Raw genomic sequence first — 22,885 nt, 5'->3', positions numbered from 1 at the left:
CAATACTTTAACTATCTTAACAAACTTTAATGTATTTATCATTTTAGAGGCAATATTCATAGTATTTTGAATATTGGCAACCATTATATCTTTAGAGACAAATTTTGTATTGCCAATATTCTAACTATTGACATCTTATCTAGAGATAAAAATCGTATTTTCAATATTTTTACTATTGACAGCCATAATGTATTTAGAGATATGATTCGTATTGTCAATACTTTAACTATCTTAACAAAATTTGTATTGCCAGTATTTTAACTATTGATAGTCATAATATTTTAGAGATAATATTCGTATTGTCAATATTTTATCATTGACAACCATAATCTATCAAGAGACAAATTTTATATTGTCAACATTTTAACTATTGACGACCAAAATATATTTATATAAAGTTCGTATTTTCAATATTTTACCGTTGACAACTATAATGTATTTAGAGGAAAATTTTATGTCAAGATTTTACTATTGACATTTATAATGCATTTAGAGACAAAATGTGTTTAGACATTTTTTTTTACTATTGACAACCATAATATTTTAGAGAAAAACTGTGTATTGCCAATATTTTAACTATTGACAACCAAAATATATTTAGAGATAAGATTTGTATTATCAGTATCTTTACTATTGACAGCCAAAATGTATTTAGACAAAATTAATTTTGTCAATATTTTTCAGTATTTAGAGACAATTTCTATATTGTCAATATTCTACTGTTGACACCCATAATATGTACAGAGATAAATCTCGTATTGTCAGTATATTTACTATTGACAGCCATAAACTATTCTTTGCTACATCAATACCTCATCAATACCTCATCAACCTGAGAGGATCAATATTATTGAAATGTTAACAATAATTATTTTCTCAATAACTCTGTTCCGGCAAGGCTTCCGGATAACAGAATCCTTCCGGTACGTAATCGATAAATGTTCTCGTCCGGAAGAAAGACATCGACAGGTTTCGCCAGTACACAGGGTGATAAACATCACGCCCGGACAACCGCCTGGACAACCGCTCGGACAACCGCCCATTGCTCCGCCCGAACTATTCGGGCGAAAGGCATCAGCGACCTGTTGAGGCCGTTTGCCATTTGGATAAAAAAAATAATAATAATAATAACAATAATAATAATAATAATAATAATAATGATAATAAATATAATTCCAAAGTGAATATGAAATATAGAATAGATTATGATGATAATAATAGTGATAATGATTTAGTGAAAAATATTCATAAATAATTATAATAACAGTAGTAATGATTATGATTATAGTAAGAAAACAGTAATTAGTAACGATAATGATAGTCATGATATTATGATAGTAATGACGATAATAAAAATAATAGTAATAGTAGCGATAATGATAAAAAGAAACAATAATAGATTATAATGATGATCACAGTTAATAGGAATATGATAACGATAATAACAATAACAACATAGACATAGCCTCAGATTAAGTCATTCAGACTGAAGAAAGTTACAGTTGGGAAAATATTTTCACCAATATGGTCGGACGTAATAGTATGTATATATATATATATATACATATATATATACATACTGTATATACATATATATATACATACATTATATATATGTATATATATGTATATATATATGTATATATATATATATATATATATATATATATATATATATATATACATATATTAGGTAACAGAGCAAGGCATCAGAGATTCCGGTTTTTTTTTTTTTTTTATGTGGACGAATGACAGTAGGACCGTTTTCTACACATATTATCACAACTCTGCAACGTAAAGAAAACGGAAAGAGGTCGATTCCTTGTAACACAGGAGGCAACCACCCGGCTGAAATTTCGGCACCCGCATCACGTGACCACTGGCAATGACGTCACGTGAGAGAGAGGAGGCGTCGCCAGTCATAGTGGTCCACTGCAGGACCGGGCTATAACATAGGAGTCAGTACAGTCTTAATAACTCACCATGGTGGTGCGAGGAAGCGTGTCGGGTAATGGTTGAGGAGGGGCAGGAGGAAGAGGAGGAGGAGGAGGAGGAGGAGAGCCTGCGCTGGCAGAAGGCATCGTAGAGGTCATCTAAAGGGCACAAAAGACCATGTAGCGTTCAAGAGAGAGAGAGAGAGAAGGAGAGTAGAGAGGAGTGATAGGATGATACTATCAAGAGAGGGGTTTAGAATGACGCCAGGGTGACAGGATTCCCCCCCCCAAAAAAAAAGTCATAATGATAATAATAAGTATAAAAAATAATAGTCTTCAGAACGAAGAACAAAAGATCATTTTTATAAGTGCACACCTAAGCAATATAACAATGGGAAATTGATATTCAATTTGTAAATTATAATACATCAACGTAATATACGTTTTTCTTGGCGGAAATCCATAACATAAAAAGTTGCTAAAAGCGATACACTAACGAACGGAGCCGCGGCGACTGCTTGAGACGCCATATTTGTTTTAATAGATGCGCATAGAAGAAATTAAAGTATGATGAATTCATCTAACTAATCCTAACCTACCTAACCTAACCTAACCTGCATTTAGTAATGCGGTACCTGTAATTCTAGAGGTTATAGAAGAAATTAAAGTATGATGAATTCATCTAACTATTCCTAACCTACCTAACCTAACCTAACCTGCATTTAGTAATGCGGTACCTGTAATTCTAGAGATCATCAGAGTCGTCGTCGTTGTTAGGGATGTTAACGGCCGCTTTTGGCGGGTGTAGAGGAGTTTCATAGTTTGAAGAAAATCATGAAGTTTGAAGAAAATCATGAAGTTCAGCTTCGTAGCACTGTTTTAAGAATATGTAGCGTGGTGACGTCACTTGGAGTGGGAGAACACCTTAGTACACAACGTAGTCATCGCCGTCGTCAAACTGACATTGACGGGACTGAACAGACGACACAAACATGGCGTCTCGAACCTATTGTCGCAGTCCTGTTCGGTAGTGTATTTGATTTTAGTAAGGTTTCTTGTAATTGATTTCCACAAAAAAAAAAAAAAAAAAATATATATATATATATATATGTATATATATATATATATATCTATATATATATATATATATATATTACATTGATGTATTAATTAAGAAAATAATATTCTATTGCTATATCGCGTAGGTGTGCACTTCTAAAGAAACATCGAACAAAATGATTCAGAGGTCCAAAGATGGCGACATGAAGCGACATGACGCGACAAGAAACGACTCGCCGCGACACGAAGCGATATCACGCGACAATACGCGACTGGCGAGTTGGTTTCGATCGCGCTTCACTTTACGGGGATCCGCGTTCGAGTCCCAATAGCCTCCGGTGACTTTCACTAGACCTGAAAGTCCCCAACACATAGGGCAAAGGTGACGGCATCGGGCGAGGCTAAACGCCTCCGAGCGTAAGCTCCTAGAGTATAAGAACACAAGAATGAAGGAAACTTCATGAGACCATAAGGCCTACACTAGGTAGTTCCATGTCCATTACCATCTGTCATCCCCATCCATTAAGTTAGCTAACCTCTTGAAAGAACTGATAGTTTCTGCATTTACTGCATGGTAACTCAGTTTATTCTTATATCTAAATTTGTCCAATTTATATCCATTACTGCGAGTCCTACTCTGCTGCCTTAATATGATGACCTTGTTTGCATCATCCTTGTTAAAGCCCATTGACCCACTTAACTTGATATTACCGACTTCGTTGTCGCTTCCTGAAGCGTTTAGCTACGTTAGGTCGGGTTACGTTAGGTTTGTCTTGGTTAGAATAGGTTAGCTTAGGTTAACTTGGGTTAGACTAGGTTAGGCTAGATTAGGTCAGGTTTGGTTAGTTTGGGTTGAGTTAGGTTAGTTTGGGATGAGTTAAGTTAATCTAGATAAGGTTAGTTTAATTTGGGTTGAGTTAGGTTAGGTTAGTTTGGGCTGAGTTAGGTTTGGTTTGGTTAGGTTGGGTTAGTTTTGGGTTGATTTAGGTTAGGTTAGGTCAGGTTAGATTAGTTTGGGTTGAGTTAGGGTCAGTCCGGTTAGGTGAATTTGGGTTGAGTTACGCTAGGCTAGATTAGTTTGGGTTGAGTTAGGGTCAGTCCGGCTAGGTGAGTTTGGGTTGAGTTAGGTTAGGCTAGATTAGTTTGGGTTAGGCCAGGGCAAATTAGTCTGGTTTAGGTTAGATTGGGCTGGAATACGCGATGTTTAATGATCGCTGGGGTTTCCTCAAAGAGGGCGATAGAGTTCGAAGAGACTGTGTTATCGGTATGTCACTAAAGCACTTGTCACGTGATAGCCTGGTTCGAGTCCTTGGCCGTACCACGTTTCAGTTTCTGCATGTTAGCCTCCGCGGAGGATCTCTCGATGTTGATGGCTTAGAATAAAAGTGCATTGTGGTTGATAAATATATATATATATATATATATATATATATATATATATATATATGTATATATATATATATATATATACATATATATATATACATATATATACATATATATATATATATATATATATATATATATATGTATATATATATATATATATATATATATGTATGTATGTATATATATTTCAAAGGGTTACAAGAGAAGAGTATGCCATCAATATTTTTTTTACCCATGACCACGGCGATATCGTTGCCATTGATTACCAGACTATTCTATTCAGTTAGCAGGGATACTGACTTCCCTCCAGGGATTCTGTTATGGCTAACTCCAGGCAATTTCATTCGGCCCCAGGAACACACAGACAAGGTCATCATATTAAGACAGCAGGTCAGGACTCGCAGTAATGGATTTAAATTGGACAAATTTAGGTTTTAAGAAGGAAATAGACAGGTTTACCAACACAATGGTTAACAAATGGAATAGACTTAGTAACCATTTAGTTAGTGAGCGCTGAAATTATCGGTTGTTTTAAGAGAAGGTTAGATGACTTTATAGAAGGGGATGATAGGTGGTAATGGACATGGAACTGCCTAGTGTAGGCCTTGTGCTCTTCTTTTCGTCCTCCTGGAGGAGGGAGGTCGGGGACAGGAGTCGCCGCAGCGCCCGAAGAAGAAACCGCGCCGTGGGTCCAAAGAAGCAGTTAAAAAAAAAAAAAAAAAAAAAAAAAAAATATATATATATATATATATATATATATATATATATATATACATATGTATGTATGTGTGTATATATATATATATATATATATATATATGTATGTATATTTTTTATATATTTATATATATATATATATATATATATTGATAAAAAGATAGATAAATAAATAGATAATATTATAGATAGTCGGACGAATAATGAATAATTACGTAAGTAAAAGAATCGCACACGAAATAAAAAAGAAAGAAAAATAGAAAATGGGAAGAGGAACTGGGAGGATGGGAATCGAGGAGACCGAAGAAGGAGGAGAAGGAGGAGGAGGAAGAAAGGAAGGAAGAAACGAAGCCCCACTCCCCCGGGGGAGGCGAGGTGGACAAGGGGCTCGACAACAGGGGGGGGGAGGGGAGGGGGGGTTTGGGGGGAGTCGCCACGCGGGGGCCACTGGGTCACAAGGAGGAAGAAGGGAAGGAGGAAGACGAGGAGTAGGAGGAAGAGGAAGATGTGGATAGGAACTAGGAGGTGGAGGAGGAAGAGGAAGATGTAGAAGAGGACGAAGAAGAGGAAGATGTGGAAAAAAACGAAGTGGAGGAGGAGGAGGAGACGTGAGATGTAGAAGAGAACGAGGAGGAGGAGGAGGAGGAGGAAGAGGAACATGTGGAGGAGAACCAGGAGGTTGAGGAAAAGGAGGAGGATGATGATGTGAAAGAGAACGAGGATGTGGAGGAGGAGGATGAAGATGTGGAGGAGAACGATGAAATAGAGGAGGAGAAGGAGGAAGAGAAGGAGGAGATGGAGGAGGAGGAGGGGGAAGAAAATGTGGAGGAAAACGAGAAGGTGGAGGAGGAGAAGGAAGATTTGGAAGAGAATGAGGAAGTGGAGGAAGAGGAGGAAGCAGATGTGGAAGAGAACGAGGAGGTAGAGGAAAAGGAGGAGGAAGATGTGGAAGAGAAGGAGGAGGAGGAAGAAGATGTGGAAGAGAACGAGGAGGTGGAGGAGAAGGAGGGGAGGAGGAAGATGTGGAAGATAACGAGGAGGTAGAAGGGAAATAGGAGAAGGGGGAATGTGGAAAAAAACAAGGAGGTGAAGGAGGAGAAGGAGGAAGATGTGGAAGAGAATAAGGAGATGAAGGAAGAAGAGGAGGAGGAAGAAAGGGAAGATTTGGAATAGAAGGAGGAGGAGGAGGAGGTGGAAGAGAACGAGAAGGAGGAAGAAAACAAAGAAGAGGACGAAAGAAAACTAAGAGGAGGAGGAGGAGGAAGGGGACTAACAGGAGACCACAGAGGAGAACTAGGAAGAGGAGGAGACCATGGAAAAGTAGAATTACGAGGAAGAGGAAGAAGAGGAGGAGGAGAAGTATGAATAAGAAGACAAAGATGAGTAGGAGGAAGTGAACAAGGACGAGAGCGGGGAGGAGGAGGAAGAAGAAGAAGAAGAAGAAGAAGAAGAAGAAGAAGAAGAAGAAGGGGAAGAGTAGGAAGTGAACAAGGACGAGAGCGAGGAGGAGGAAGAAGAAGAAGAAGAAGAAGAAGAAGAAGAAGAAGAAGAAGAAGAAGAAGGGGAAGAGTAGGAAGTAAACAAGGACAAGAGCGAGGAGGAAAAGGAATGTTGTTGAAAGGGAAGATGATACAGACATGGAAGGAAGAAGAGAGGGAGGAAGGAAGCGAAGAAGAGGAGGAGGAGGAGGAGGAGGAGGAGTAGGAGGAGGGGGAGGAGGAGGAAAAAGATTGGAGGAATATGACACAGCTCGAGAACAAGATGAGGAGGCAGGGACACGGAATGAAGAGGAGGAGAAGGAGGAAAAGACGAATGGAAAGAGGAAGAGAATGAGGAAGAGGAGAAGAAGGTGAAGAAGGAAAAGGAAGAAAATAAGGAGGAGCAGTAGGAGGAGGAAGGAAATGAGGAAGAGAACAAGAAATAGGAAGGAGAGGAAGAAGAGTGATGATGAAGAGGAGAAGCAAGAAAAAGAGAAACAGGAGGGGGAGAGAAGAAAAGGAGAAAGAGGAGGAGTAGGAGAAGGAAGAAAAGGAGAAAGAGGAGGAGAAGGAAGAAAAGGAGGAAGAGGAGGAGGAGAAGGAAGAAAAGGAGAAAGAGGAGGAGGAGAAGGAAGAAAAGGAGAAAGAGGAGGAGGAGGAGAAGGAAGAAAAGGAGAAAGAGGAGGAGGAGGAGGAGGAGAAGGAAGAAAAGGAGGAAGAGGAGGAGGAGAAGGAAGAAAAAGATAATCAAAAGAAGCAGAAGGACGAAAAGCAAGAGGAGGAAGGTGAGGAGGAGACGGTGAGGGGGGGGTGAGAGTGAGAGAGGACGAACGGAGGAGTGAGTGAGTGAGTGAGTGAGGGAGTGAGGGGAGATGAGGGAGAGCAAAAAGGGGAAAGAAGAAAGGGCGTCGTCGAAATTACGCATCAGAAGAGAACAAGAGAAAATGGAAATTAGAAAGAAATGAAACGCAGGAAAAGGAAGAACCGAGCGGCGCGTGCCACGATGAAGGGGGAGAAGAGAGAGAGAGTGGCACCATTGGACACAGTGCCACAGGCCCGGGTGCCACCGATGAAGAAGAAGAAGAGGAAGAACAAGGAGGAGGAGGAGGAGAAAAAAAGAAGTAGGAAGGGGAGGAGGAGAAGGAAGAGGAGGAGGAGAAAAAAAGAAGTAAGAAGGGGAGGAGGAGAAGGAAGATGAGGAGGAGAAAAAGAGAAGGAAGAGAAGATGAAGAACAGAAAGACGAGGAGGAGGCAAGTAAATGGTGAAGAAGAAGAGGAAGAACGAGGAGGAGGAGAAGGAAAAAGAAGTAGGAAGGGAAGGAGAAGAAGGAAGAGGAGGAGGAGAAAAAGAGAAGAAGGAAGAGAAGATGGAGAACAGAAAGACAAGGAGGAGGCAAGGAAATGGTGGAGAAGAAGAGGAAGAACAAGGAGGAGGAGAAGAAAAAAGAAGTAGGAAGGGGAGGAGGAGAAGGAAAAGGAGGAGGAAAAAAAGAGAAGGAAGAGATGATGAAGAACAGAAGGACGAGGAGGAGATAAGAAAAGAATGAAGAGGGAAGAGGAGAAGGAACAGAAGAAGAAGACGAAGAAGTAGGAGAGGGAGGAGAAGGAGGGAGAGAAGAAAAAGGAGGAGATGAAAGACAGGAGGAAGAGAAGGAAATGAAGAAGAAGAAGGAAGAGGAGAGGAGAAGGAACAGAAGAAGAAGACGAAGAAGCAGGAGAGGGAGGAGAAGGAGGGAGAGAAGAAAAAGGAGTAGGTGAAGAACAGGAGGAAGGGAAGGAAATGAAGAAGAAGAAGAAGAAGGAAGAGGAGAGGAGAAGGAACAGAAGAAGAAAACGAAGAAGCAGGAGAGGGAGGAGAAGGAGGGAGAGAAGAAAAAGGAGGAGGTGAAGAACAGGAGGAAGAGAAGGAAATGAAGAAGAAGAAGAAGGAAGAGGAAAGGAGAAGGAACAGAAGAAGAAGACGAAGAAGTAGGAGAGGGAGGAGAAAGAGGGAGAGAAGAAAAAGGAGATGAAGAACAGGAGGAAGGGAAGGAAATGAAGAAGAAGAAGAAGAAAGAGGAGAGGAGAAGGAACAGAAGAAGAAGACGAAGAGGTAGGAGAGGGAGGAGAAGGAGGGAGAGAAGAAAAAGGAGGAGGTGAAGAACAGGAGGAAGGGAAGGAAATGAAGAAGAAGGAAGAGGAGAGGAGAAACACGACGAAGACGGAGGACCAAGGGAACAAATAAGAAAAAGAAGAAGAAGAAGTAGATAGAAAGGAAACGAACAACAGAAAAGACGAAGATTAGAAAAAGAAGTAAAGAGGATGAGGGTAACAAAAAGTAGAAGAAGAATAAGAAAATATTAACAAGAAAACAACAGAAAAGGTGAAAAGTAGAAAGAGAAGGAGAAGAAGAATAAGAATAAGATTAGAAAAAGAAGTAAAGAGGATGAGCGTAACAAAAAATAGAAGAAGAATAAGAAAATATTAAAAAGAAAACAACAGAAAAGTAGAAAGAGAAGAAGGAGAAGAAGAAGAAGAATAGGACGAGGGAGAAAAATAATGAAAACAAGGAGAATAAGGGATGAAGGAGATAAAACAGAAAGAAGCAAAGGAGATTAGAATGAAAAGAAAACTGAAAATATGAAAAAGAAGAAGGGAAGGAAGGAGTAAAGCAAGACGAGAAACAAGACCAAAACAAGAAAACATTGTGAAAAAAATATGGGGACCCACAGTACAAACAAAAAACAAAAACAACGAGAACAACGAAAAAACAAGAAGGGGGAGGGAGAGGAGGGGAAGGAGGAAAAAAGAAAAAGTAAAACAAAAGCAACGAGGAGGAGGAGGAGGCGGAGGAGGAGGAGAAGGAGAAAAAGAAGAAGAAAGACAAGTAGAGACAGCAGGTGGTGGAGGGGTGACGCAAGAACATACACACACACGTACACACACATACACAGACAGACACACACACACACACACACAAAACACACACGCGCGCGCACGCGCGTCAGCTGCACGAGCTCATCTACAAGTATAGAAGCTCTGGTAAGCTACAGCCCATAGCATATAATGCAACATAACACAGTACTCAAATACACTTACTCATTGTCATATACACATTCATACACATGCACAAACTCGTACGTGTGGGCACATATACATACACGTACACACACACACACACACACACACACACACACACACACACACACACACACACACACACACCCATAGATCGGCCATACGAACTCTGAGCTCTCTTCCGGGAGGGAAATAGCTGTCGATCACGAGACCAACATGTGATCCAAAGATCAAAGTGAAAGACCAAGGTGAATCACACACACACACACACACACACACACACACACACACACACACACACACACACACACACACACACACACACACACACACACACACACACACACACACACACACACACACACACACACACACACACACACACACACACACACACACACACATACATACACACACATACACACACACACACACACACACACACACACACACACACACACACACACACACACACACACACACACACACACACGCACACACACAAAGCTGAAGGCCACGGAAGGCCACAACCCACACGGGAGGATCGTGAGTGAAGGACACACAGGCGACAGAAGAAGAGGTTGGGTGGGAGTAGGAGTAGGAGTGGGAGTAGGAGTGGGTGGAGGCGAGTAGTATCCTGCCTAGAGACTCCTGTTTGAGGTAGGCGTCTCCTGAAGGAGGTATGAGGAACGAGGAGGCATACGTTGGACGTGGAAGCGAAAGAGGAATGGAGAAGAGGAGGAGGAGGAGGAGGGGGAAGGAGGCGGCACTACGGCGCAGCGCAGGAAAGGGGAGGAGACGGCGGTCGAGGCAGGAGGGAGGAGGTAGGAGGTGAGGTAGGAGAGGCACAACTAGGGGAGAGGAGGGGCGCGGGGGAGAGGTAGGAGGTGGTCATGGAGCTCAGCACAGAGAGGGTAAGAGGCAGGAGGGAGGAGGGAGAAGGGGAAGAACGCGGTGAGGAGAAGGCGACTGACGCTTGCGAGTACTTGGGACGAAAAACGAGAAGAAGAAAAAAAACAATAACGAAAGAGAAAGAAGAGGCGAAAGAATAAAAGGTGGGAGAAAGAAGAAGAAGAAGAAGAAGAAAGAAACGCCGGGGAAGACGAGGAGGCTGTTGAACGGGGGAGGAATAAACAAGAAGAGGAGGAGGAGGAGGAGGAGGAGGCCGGAACCTTTTCCGGAGCAAACCCAACATGAAATAATAATGAAGTCAAACCAGGTCGGTGGAGGGAGGGAAGAGGGGGAAGGGAGGGAGGGAAGGGGGAAGGGAGGGAGGGAAGGAGGGGGAATGGAGGGAGGGAAGGGGGGGACGGAGGGAGGGGAAGACGGGGCGGGGGTAGGAGCGGAGGGCTGGGGAAAAGGGTAAAGTGAGGGAGAGAAGGAGGAGGAGGAGGAGGAGGGTAAGGTGAGGGAGAGAAGGAGGAGGAGGAGGGTAAGGTGAGGGAGAGAAGGAGGAGGAGGAGGGTAAGGTGAGGAAGAGAAGGAGGAGGAGGAGGAGGCTAAGGTGAGGAAGAGAAGGAGGAGGAGGAGGAGGGTAAGGTGAGGAAGAGAAGGAGAAGGAGGGTAAGATGAGGGAGAGGAGGAGGAGGAAGAGGAGGAGGAGGTGGAAAAGGGGATAGAGACTTTTGAGTGGGGAGTGTGGAGGGAATAAGCTCCTTGCAGGAGAGTCAACTACGCCATGGAGGGGGAGTGGAGTAGGAGTGGAGGGCTGTGAGGGATGAGTAGGAGGTGGGAGTGAGGGTAAGCCGAGGAGGAGATGAAGGAGGGTTTCAAAGGAGGGAGTGAGGGAGGGAGGGTGATGTTCAGAAAATGAGGGCTTTGGAGGATGGGCGAGTTGAGGGAGGGAAGACAATCCGAAGGAGAGAAGGTGGAGGTGATTTTTGGAGGGAGGGTAACTTGAGCCTCAAGGACCTGAAGGAGGGGCAAGGGAAGGGAAGGAGGAGGAGGAGGAGGAGGAGGAAGGAGTGGTGATGGAGGTTTTGAAATGAGGTAGCCAAGCTGAGGGAACGAGGCTTTGCAGGGGGTACAGAGGCATCCTTTGGAAATGAGAACAGGCGAAGGAGGGAGGGAGGGAGGGGCGAAAGGAGGGAAAAAAGGAGGGAGGGGAGCGTTGTGATGATGGGTGGAGGAGGAGGAGGAAGAGGAGGAGGAGGAGGAGGAGGAGGAGGAGCATCCAACAAAGGGATTCTAGAGAAGTAAGAAAAATCTAGGAGGAGGGGGAAGGAGAGAGGGGCGAGTTCTAGAAGTGTAACTCTTTAGTCACCTTGGAAGTTTGAGGGCTGGAGGGAGGCGATGTCAAGGATCAATATATATATATATATATATATATATATATATATATATATATATATATATATATATATATATATATATATATATATATATAATATATAATTTCAAACTCCTGTCTTACACTATCCCATGACTCACATCACTGCGCCAGCCTCTGCCACGTCACCCCTGCCAACTTCTCTAATTCGTGTTGCTAACTGGACACGAGGAGATAGGAATCGTAGAATAGGGAGGACACACACATACAACACACACACTCAACACATTTAAATATATATATATGTATATATATATATATATGTATATATATATGTATATACATATACATATATATACACATACATATACATATACCAAAGGCTTTTTCCCCCTTACGCGGGAGGTAGCCAAAAAGAAAAGGGTTTAGAAACCACTCCCACCCATATATATATGTATATATATATATATATATATATATATATATATATATATATATATATATGTATATATATATATATATACATATATATATACATATATATATATATATACATTTATACATATACATATATATAGATATATATATATATATATATATATATATATATATATGATGTGTGTGTGTGTGCGTGTGCGTGTGCTCTTTCACCCAGAGTATGAGTTATTAAAGTAGACAAAAACCTTCATTTTTTTCATTCTTAGCGAATGCCCACGATTGTTACCAGATACCTAGTTACCAGTTACCAATCTGTTCATCAGAAAGTTTTGTAGCTGTTTTCTCATCTGTTATAACTCTCGGTTATTGGTGTCGAGTGTAACAAATATGTGTGTATGTGTATGTACGTTTGCGTGTGTGTATGTGTGTGTGTGTGCGTGTGTGTGTGTGCGTGCGTGTGTGTACAGTAATATGAGCACCAGCGACTACTTGAACACCCTCACTTCCATCTGGAGGTGCAGCCTCGAGGGGATGACATTTGTTCTTTGGCCAGGACCTGAAATTGCTGTCTGCTTTACTGTATTTCCACTTTCTTTTCTCATAAGGAAAGTTGATAACCGGCAACCATCCTCCTCCTACTCTTCCTCCTCTTCACCATCCTCTTCTTCCTCCTCCTACAACTACTACTACTACTTCCGTTACTACTGTACTACTAATATTACTGCAACTACTGGTGCTATATTCCTGTGGCATAGAAACAGTCCCACACTAAAACATCATAGGAGTGAAAAGTTTCTTCATGAAGCAATAGTCACCGCAATAGTGTGCGTTCCGTTACTATTCCGTTACTAGGAATTTACGATGTAAACAAAGGTACGATATCGCAAGATTAAGGCGTCACTGGACATTTTATGAATGACGTCACTCTTTCGATCACCCGAAGCTGACTCGCGAATTACCGAAACTAAACAAATACATTTTACGTTGTTGGACGTTGAACATATTTCAGTACACTTAAGGTACTTTACCACTAAAGTTTTTTAAACAGTAATGTAGTAACATAACAACAACAACAACAACAGAGAATTAGCCTTTCATGTACCTTGGGCCAGGTTTGGGTGTCTGCAATGGTACACAGACAGCTTCAAGCGACTAGACCCTGAAAGCATTTGACATGATACCACCATGTAAACAAACCCACAGATACAATGTCTCAAGTATAACGTGCCAGCTGCTGTACCAGTTATGAGTGCTGGGAACTGTTCATAGGCTGGGATGGAGGATGAGGGGGACGGGGAGACGCGAGCTCGGAGCAAGGTCGAGGTATGGTGTGTCCCTCCTGCTTGGGTCAAGGGACTGCTGTTGTTCATGCTTGTTCGAGGAGGAGGAGGAGGAGAAGGAGGTAGTACGGGTGTGTCACCTAATGCAAGAGCCAAAAACTGTCATGTAGCAACTAGGTGTCTCAGAACACCCAGGAGCCGCTTTGCAACAACTAGGAACATCCTTGCAACAGCTAGAACCCGCTTTGGTTGGAGCTGTGATATATCAACTAGGAGCTGTCATGTAACAACCAGGAGCATAAGAACAACTAGGAGCCGTCTTGCAACAGCTAGGAGGCGCACTGATACTACTAGTAGCCTTAGAACAACAAGGGACTATTTGCAATGAGAAGGAACCTCGCTATGCATCCTCGGCGCGAGTGGTCGAGGTGAACCTCAGTGTCTGAAGGAGTGGACATCGACCCGATGACCACGTGGCTCCTGATGGAGGCTAGGCAGGGGGCGGGTCACGATCTTAAGGTGACGGCACACTGGGCTAGCACGCTACTTGCTTTTGATACTCCGTTTCAGTATAAATGACTTCGGTTACTTTATTCTAGACTTCCGTAAGAACATCTCAACATCTCAACATTCGTTCTCAGTATATGACGCAAGAGTAATTTGACATTTGGGAATTTGGAAAACAAAAGATCAAACCGGAGTCGTTGCTACCCAAACGAAGTAGCAAAAGCAAGTAGCATGCTAGTGAAAAATGCCTAGTGTGCCGCCACCTTCATGCGTAATGTCTGTGCGCCTTCACGTCTACGTACTGTATCACTTCATGTGTGCTTACTGTGTATTAATTTATGTACGTAGTGTATATCTTCATGCCTGCGTACTATATCTATGTCTACATGTGCACATAATGCATGTAGGCTAATGTGCGTAATGCCTTTATGCGTGCATACTATATGCCTTCATGCCCGCATAATATATGAATGCCTTCATGTGAGGTTACTGTATATATAATTTTACGTGTGCATACCGTATGCTTTTATGCCTGCACACTGTATGTATGTCGTTTCTGTGCATACTGCATGGCGTTATGCCTGCATTCTGTGTGTGTGTGTGTGCTGTATGTATGCCTTTGTGTACACATACTGTATATATGTTTTTATGTGCACGTTCCGTTTATATGCCTTTATGTGTTCTTGTTGTATGTATACCTTGAAGTATGCCTTCTGTAGGTATGCCTTTTTGTGAGCATAATGTATGTATGTTTTCATATATACATAATGTATGCATGCCGAAGTGTGCGTACTTTATGTATACTTTCATGTGTTGTAGTATATATGTATGACTCCACCGGTGGCAAGGCGTGATGTCCTTTCCTCGTGTCTGAGTTGACACCAGGAGGCGCTGAGTTTCGGCCGAAACCGTCACCTTTGCCCCATGTGCTATGATAACAGGGATAAGGGGGAGGGGCACTCACTGGAAACTAAACACAATAGAGCAGAAATCGAGTGCGTGATGTGTTATGTTGTACTGTTTTGTGGTGTTACAAGCAGTCCTGGATGTGCAGCAACCAACCCGGGCACTGTTCTGTCGCAGAACAGCATTTCGGTGTGGACAATCGTGTCTGTGGAGTTTTGTATTAATCTTGTGGACCTGGAGGTGACGCAAGCCTCTTGTGATGTACCAAGGCCTGTTCTGCCATACTTTAAGCAAGGCAGGTGTATTGCAAAGCATGTGTCATTTTCAATAGGTCAGGATTGGAGGTGGTTCGAGGCTGTCTGTCGGTGGAGTGAGTTCGTATGAAGTGAGGCCATCTTCTTAAATGAAAGCCTTTCTGCTTCAAAAACTTCTCCATAAGGAGGCACCGTCCTAGGCACATCTGAGAGGGGAAGTGCTTGACGTTCAACCAATATATATATATATATATATATATATATATATATATATATATATATATATATATACATAGGTGTGTGTGTGTATGTGTGTGTGTGTGTGTGTGTGTGTGTGTGTGCGTGTGTGTGTAAAGAAATGATGTAACAACAATAGATGTCTGCATAGTTCCCAACATCCCACGGGTCAGGTTGTTGTGACCGCATTTGCAGTGAAAAGCAACCTGCCTTATCGCTGAACGCCAGCCGAAGCACTCCAGGCACGTGGCTAGCCATGACCCGGCGTAGGCGGGGCCGTAGGAGCGCCCACGCGGGTTGGGATTGCATCGGACTAAATGCATACCCGAGAAAGGCGGGAATGAGCCGGAAGTCTGCCTGGGGGCTTGTTAGGGGTGATGTATGGAGAGGGATGGAGAATGGCGATTTTTACTTTATTTTTCATTTATTTTTATTTGTTTGTTCGTGTATTTATTTATTCTGTTTATTCTAGGAGTATCAGCAAGGTATTGTTTGGGTTTGGGTGAAAATAAGTTTGTTGTATGTGCTGCTGTTGACTAAAAGAGGGGTAGGATAGATGGTAAAGGTATATCAGCAGGTAAGGAGAATATGGTTATATGTATATGTATAGATGTGTATATGTATATATATATATATATATATATATATATATATATATTGTGTGTGTGTGTGTGTGTGTGTGTGTGTGTGTGTGTGTGTGTGAGTGAGTGTGTGTGTAGGTGTAGGTCTGGTGGAAATTTTGCGTGCAAGCACGTGTTGTACGCAAGCAGTGGAGGGTGATGGAGGGTGGAAGGGGAGAGAAGGGATGCAGGTGCTCCATATGTAGGGAAGATGCAGGTGTGGATGTTATCTTGGGGTAGCCAGACAGGTTTTGCAGTAACAGGTGTGTGTTGGGGTCGTAATTATGTGCAGGTGTTCGGGTGTTGTAGAGGTGTACAGGTGTTTGGAGGTATTAACCCCATCCAGGGTTTGAAAATAAGAATGAAGGAGTTTCCAAGAGACCATAAGGCCTACGCTAGGCAGTTCCATGTCCATTACCACCTATCATCCATCCAGAGAGTTATTTAACCTATTAAAACAACCGGTAGTTTCAGCGCTCACTAACTACCCTCTCGGTAAACCAATTCTTGCCTATTTCCTTCCAGGGGTGAACACCTTCGCCTATTAGGTAAAAAAAATCGCCTGACGACAGGAGAGTAGATAAATAGGCGAGTTAAGATAGGTAGTCAGAGTGGTAAAGATGGCGCGAGGAACAGGCAAAAATGTAAACACAACAAATGGAAACAAATAGAGATGGACATTGAAAAAGAGGATTGGTCGAGAGGCAGCAAGGGGGGACTGTAATATGGAGAGGAAGAGGAAGAATACACGAATAGAACAGCACAGGAGGAGGAAGAGGAGGAGGAGGAGGAAGAGGTGCGAGAAGAGGGAGGAGGAGAAGTAGAAGTGGAAGGAAGAACAAGAGAAGTATGGAGGCAGAAGGAGGAGGAGGAGGAGGGGTTAGAAGATTGAGGAGGAGTAGGAAGAAAAATAGGATGAAGGGAAGGAGGAGGAGGAGGAGGGGTGAGAAGATTGAGGAGTAGGAGGAAAAATAGGATGAAGGAAAGGAGGAGGAGGAGGAGGGAAAATAGGAAGAAGAGAAGGAGGAGGAAGGGGGAAGAAGAGCAAGAGGAAAAGTAGGAGAAAAGGAAGGAGAAGGAGGGAGAGAAAAGGAAGGAAGAGGAGGAGGAGGAGGGGAACTATGGGTTTTTGATCAGAGGGGGAGGTGGGTGGATGGTGGGGAGAGTGGCTCTCTTTGCAGGGAGGGGGGGAAGGGTGAAGGGGGGGGGGCTTGTAATGGCCTGAAGGCCAGAAGCCTTCCCGACGAAGGTAAGGAAGGCAGATATTATGACCTGGATCAGAAGGAGGAGGAGGAGGAGGAGAAGGAGGAGGAGGAGGAGTAAGGTCCGAGCAAGCAAGAGGCTCCCTCTTGCTTGCGAGGGAACTCAAACAAGGGAACGAAAACGGGAGACCAGGACGAAGGTAATAGAACAATTATTTTATAAGTTAGAAAGTAAGTAGATAGAGGAAGAGGAAAGGAATATGAAAAGGGGGCCCGAGACATAGGAAGAGGAGTGATGAAGACAGAATGAGAGAAATTCTTGGATTGGAGTTTCAGGTAGAATGGGGAAGAGGAAAGACGAGGGTGCCAGATAGGAGGGGGCGACAGAAAGAAAACGGGGAGTGATATAACCACATATGTAAGATATATACGTACGTACATTGTGTGTGTGTGTATGTCTGTACACACACACAGACACACACACACACACACACACACACACACATATGTATATATATATATATATAAAACTGTATATATATATATATATATATATATATATATATATATGTATATGCAACGGCCAGTACGAAAGAAAACTGAACGAAGCAAAGCGCTTTCGCACATTACATCTAGTGCACTGGATGTAATATACGAAAGCGCTTTGTTTCGTTTAGTTTTCCTTCTCAGTCGTCACTCTTGCATAACTGAACACAAGTTACTAGTGTTTCTTATTAGCGTATATATATATATATATATATATATATATATATATATATATTACAGGTGGTTTTCACGTGATATATATATATATATATATATATATAATATATATATAAAATATATATATATATATATATATATATATATATATATATGTGTGTCTGTGTGTGTGTGTGTGTGTGTGTGTGTGTGTGTGTGTGTGTCTGTGTTTCACCACCACGGTCTTGGATCACGTGTTGGACTTGTGATCGACAGCTATATCCCTCCGGGAAGAGAGCTCAGAGCTCATATATGACCGATCTATGGGTAATGCTGTGACCTTATACGCACCCCCCCCCAACTCCCCGCCCACGAGAGTTGGAGTAAAGACTCGCAGCGCAGCGATACTGTGTGTGTGTGTGTGTGTGTGTGTGTGTGTGTGTGTGTAATTATGCGTGTGTGTGAGTATATATGTGTATGTGTAATAACCATTGCCTCAGATCCGTAATATGAGTGCCAGATGTCCCAGGGCTGAGCCAGGTCAGCTGAAGTCAGGTCGGAAGTGTGAGTGCCAAGGGTGTGCCAGGTCAGCTGAGGTCAGGTCGGAAGTATGAGTGCCAATGGTGAGCCAGGTCAACTGAAGTGAGGTCTGAAGTATGAGTGCCAAGGGTGAGCCAGGTCAGTAGAGGTCAGGTCGGAAGTATGAGTGCCAAAGGGGAGCCAGGTCAGCTGAGGTCAGGTCGGAAGTATGAGTGCCAAAGGGGAGCCAGGTCAGCTGAGGTCAGGTCAACTTAGGTCAAAAGTATGAATGCCAAGAGCACCAGGAGGGAGCCAAGGATAGTGTCATGGCCTGCAACTGAGTGAAGTCCCGGGTGTGAACAAGTACATGAAGTGCCAAGGAGCGATGGTGTATCAGGGAGATGAGCAAAATAAGGTGCGGTGGAGAGGAGAGGGGAGGAGGGAGGATTGGGGGGGAGAAGGGAGAGAGAAAGAGAGAGAAAGAGAGCCCTCTTGTAGTCTGGGGGAAGAAAAAATTGGCGAAGGCTGGAAATATTTCGCCGGACGACGACGGAGGAGGAGGAGGAGGAGGAGGAAAAAGGAACAGTAGACAGGGGAAGAGGAGGTTGGGGAGGAGGAAGAGAAGGTGGATAAAGAGGAAGGTGAGAAGGAAGAGGAAGAAGAAGAGGAGGTAGAAGAAGGGAAAGAGAAGAATGAAGATTATACAGAAGAGAGTGAAGGGAAGATAAGGAGTTAGAGGGAGGGGAAGAAGAGGAGGAGGAGGAGGAGGAGGAATGGAAGGAAGAAGGTGATGATGATGATGATGATGATGAGGAGGAGGAGGAGGAGGAGGAGGAGGAGGAGGAATAGCACCTTCTGGATGGTGTCTTCCTGGAAGACGAACTTGAGAGGTTTAAGAAAAAGAAAAAGAAAACTGGAAAGCCAAAAGGAAGGGGAAGTAAGGGAGAAGAGAGCGTATGTCTATGGAAACCATAACGTTGATAACAAGCAAAACACGGAAGCGAGGAGGTACCTCCCCAGGAATGGAAACGGGAGGAGAGGTGGAGGAAAGAGAGCAATAAAGATGACTTAGGACGTGAGGTACCTGGCGAGAGAAAAGAGAGAAAAGAGAGGAAAAAAATATATTGAGGAGGAGAAGAAGGAAGACTAAGGGGCAGACGGGTGTTCTATCGCCAAGGTACAGACGACAACCCGCCCCCCCCCCCAACCCCCAGGAGGAGGAAGACGAGGAGGAGGAGGAGGAGGAGGATGAAGAGGAGTGGTCCTCATGACAATGGGGATGGGATAAGATCTTAAGGTTCAGGGGGAAGCCTTGTCCTCCGAGGGTGAGGTGATAGAGCATGGGCACTTGGAGGGTGACATGCGATGCGAGGGCGACTCGAACACAGACGAGGAGGAGAGGTGGGGGGAGGCCCCGAGGAGTAAGAGGCGGAGGAGGAGGAGGGGGAGGATTGGAGTGGTTTAGATGTTGAACAAAGATTCTTGAAGGTGCGGAAGGAGGAGGAGGAGGAGTAGTAGCAGTAGGAGGGGGAAGAAGGGGAGGGAGAGAAGGAATAGGAAGACAAGGAGGATGAGGAAAAGGAGGAGAGTTGTATGGGAAAGGATTTCAAGAGGGACAGGAGGAGGAGGAGGAGGAAAATTGCATGGGAGAGGGCTTCAGAAGGGGTGGAAAAATAGGAACAAAGTTGTATGTAGGTGATGTAGAGGGAAAGGGAGGCACAGTTATCCCCTATGGAAAGGTAGCCGAAGTCACCGGGGATCAGGCGCTGTGGACAAGTGAGAACCACTACTTTGTATAATTTTTTTTTTTTTTTTTTTTTTTTTTTTTACTGACACCTGCATGGACCTCACCCGGAACAACTCGGACATAAACACAGGAAACAGACGTATCCACGGTATGATGTCACTGCAGTGACAATACCCAGAACAAGCTGATGTCACCTCGGTAGGGTCTGAGTTGGGGACCATAACTCAGAGTGGATTCCTTTCCTAACCTCTTGAGACGTGGCCAGGATTCGATCTTAGCACAAGATTCCCACGTGGTTACCAGACACGTGCGCTACCATTGAGCCATGACGGGCCACGCTGATCATTGTGGGCGTTGCGTTCAGCCCGGGTCGAGGATTGTTGCAGAGTGTAAGTTGATGGAGAGCGACTGGGAAAAACTGCATCACACGGGGCTGACTCTCCTGAACTGTTGTGAGTTCGTTTGGGTAAAAACGACTTCGGCCAAAAAATAAATAAATAAATAAAATAATTTATTTTCGATTCTCCAAATGTCAAATTACCTTTCCTTCATATCTTGAAAAGCTGAATGGCGAATTAAGGTAATTTAAACCTATCCTAATCTTAGACATAGTGTTAAAATGTTCTTAGGGACGTTTAAGATACTGTAAGCGAAGTCTCTTCTAGCTATTGGAACTCATCACAGTTGACGTGAGGATGCTGAACCCGAGCCTGTCGGAAACTGCCGACTAGTAGAGGAGTTGTGTGTTGTGATGATTACACTGGTCAACAAACTTTATTAAAATACCTATCCCACAAGCAAAAGGAGGTGAGCTTGATAGAATTTTTTCTTTTGATTTCAAATATGTTTTCGGGATTTTTCTATCAGGGATAATTTTTTTGTGATAACATATTAAATTTTAAACAATTATAACTAATAAACGAGGCTGACATTTCAATTAAACTTACCTTTAAAATGCAGAAATGTATGATTTTCGAGTGTATGATGCTTCTGGGTGATCTCTTTTTAGTGTCCAACAGTAATTAGCCAACATTAAAGAGCTCCACTTCCCTTGATACCGGGTTTCCATGTTCAGAATGTCCTGGTGAAACCTCTCACCATGCTCGTCACTGACGGCGCCAAGATTTGCTGGGAAAAAGTCCAAGTGAGAGTCTAGGAAGTAGATTTTTAGGCTCATATTGCATCTCAAGGCTTTGTAGGATGTCAGTAGTTCTTTTGCGATTTCAGAATAGTTGTTTGCTTTGTGATTCCCCAAAAACTCTGCGCAAACTTTCTTAAATGACAGCCATGGAGCTTTTACAAGATCATTTAGCTCTTCATTAAGATTTTGGTCTCTCATCAGCTTCCTAATCTGTGATCCAATAAAAATACCTTCTATTATTTTTGCCCCACTTACTTTAGGAAACTTATTTTTCATATATGTGAATCCCTTTAACATAAATTGTCATCAACCCTAGCTCAATATGGAAAGGAGGCAGATACATTTTCTCTGAATCAACAAGAGGAGGATTGACGACATTCTTCACTCCTGAGGTCAGAGATCGTTTCGAGCACACCTTTTCATAATGATTTTTCTTGTCTCGACTGACCTGCTAACAGAGAAAGCAACAAAACTTTGTGTAACCCAACTGCATTCCGAGTAAAATTGCTACAACCTTTAGGTCACCACAGATATTCCATTTATGTTCTTCATACTAATTATTTTTTCAATAGAAGCTTTATATTCTCATATGTTTCCATGGGCCAGAGGAACAGAAGGAAACTTATTTCTCTTTTGGAGCAAAACAGCTTCCAGGCTCTCTTTTGAAGAGTCAATAAACAAGCGCCACTTATTCCAGTCATATTTATGGTTAAGTTCTTCCATAACAGAATATACATAATTGCAAAACACTACACCATCCTCAAGTGAGAAAAACTGTTCAAAATCACAATGTCGCTTACGATAAAAACTAACTTTGGATTCTTTCTGGAGAAGATTCCAGTCCTTTAACCTGGAAGCAAGAAGTTCAGATTACTTTTTTGACAAGTTCAAATCCCACACAAGATCATTCAGATCTCCCTGACTTAATAAATACGGATCACTTGAAGAACAGATTGGTTGAAAATGCGTCTCTTCTTTTTCTTTTTCCATAACCTCCTCACTTGACTCATCATCACTTTTCCATTTGTATTGGAGGGTCAGGTACAGGAAAGTCTTGACTGTGAGGTATTGGTCTCATAGCAGATGTTAAATTAGGATATTTTACAGTGTGCTTGAATGTTGATGTTATACCTTATATATTTGCAATGCAGAAGTAGCAATATGAAGTATGATCTTTTGGTTCTCTCCAAACAATAGGGATGGTAAAAGGCATAGGACGTGAACCTTTCGACCATGTAATGAGAAGCCTGACACAGGTTACACAACACACATGAGGGGCTCAGCTTTTATCCCGGTCCCCCACTTTGCAGCCAAAATAATGTTCATAGCCCTTTTTAATCAATGGCGTGAAACACCGTCTTTGTGACTTGAATACCAATACACCCCAAATAAAACAAAAATTGTCTGGATGGTTTATACAGTTTCTTGG

Source organism: Oratosquilla oratoria, chromosome 3 (genome assembly GCF_046742065.1).
Source record: "Oratosquilla oratoria isolate Oo_2021 chromosome 3, ASM4674206v1, whole genome shotgun sequence".
Classification (NCBI taxonomy): domain Eukaryota; kingdom Metazoa; phylum Arthropoda; class Malacostraca; order Stomatopoda; family Squillidae; genus Oratosquilla; species Oratosquilla oratoria.
The sequence above is the reverse complement of the archived record's forward strand: the minus strand, read 5'-3'. Positions refer to the sequence as shown.